This window comes from Penaeus japonicus, unplaced genomic scaffold, assembly GCF_977035675.1.
Source record: "Penaeus japonicus unplaced genomic scaffold, GWHDUDI00000001_assembly GWHDUDI00000024, whole genome shotgun sequence".
Classification (NCBI taxonomy): domain Eukaryota; kingdom Metazoa; phylum Arthropoda; class Malacostraca; order Decapoda; family Penaeidae; genus Penaeus; species Penaeus japonicus.
Genome location: NW_028234426.1, coordinates 16,280,808 through 16,281,570, shown reverse-complemented (window position 1 = coordinate 16,281,570; position 763 = coordinate 16,280,808).

Genomic DNA, 763 nt, shown 5'->3' with positions numbered 1-763 from the left:
TGGTCAAGGCAACCTCCTTTCTTGCTCCTAGAAAGCAGAAACTGTCACAGGGTCCAGGTCAAAGAAACAACAGTATGGAGATAAGGTTGCACAGACTACCTTAAGGAGGATGGCCCGCCGACAGTGAAGCTGTGACCGGGCAGTCGTTATAATAACGGTCTGTTCCGACCGCTTGTATTACTTCCTGGTTGCACTGAAGATGCAGGGGAAGATGTGATATGCATAGAGGAATGATAGCTGCAATGCTTCTGTTATAATACTATATAATTTTTAATCATTTGATATAATTTTAGCGGAAAATGGCTGCAACGGCGATTTCTCGGAGATTTCCCTTTCCGGTTATATACATACTGCGAATGTATGATTGCCTGTGACTTAGTGAGCCTCCTTGGTCTTAGACATGGGCCTTGAAAGACTGCATTCTCGAGAGAGACAGTGGCTTTTGAGAATGATTATCCCACTTACTCGCATAAGAACTGGAGAATGAGTTATAGACTGAAGGGATCCTCGGTCAAGAGCAGTGTGGTTAAGTTACATCTATTCTATCACTAGGCCTTTCCCAAGCCTATAAATGACATTGCACGACGGATAATCCACATAGCAGATTAATAGGGAAATATCGTTGCTGGTAAAATTCAGTAGATTGCACAGAACAAGCTACTCTATAATACCGTAATGAGTTAAATATGTAGATGAAAATATGAACTTTGCAAAGTCATCACTGGATTCTGCACTGAAGTTGAAGTCTAGAATGACCAACTAA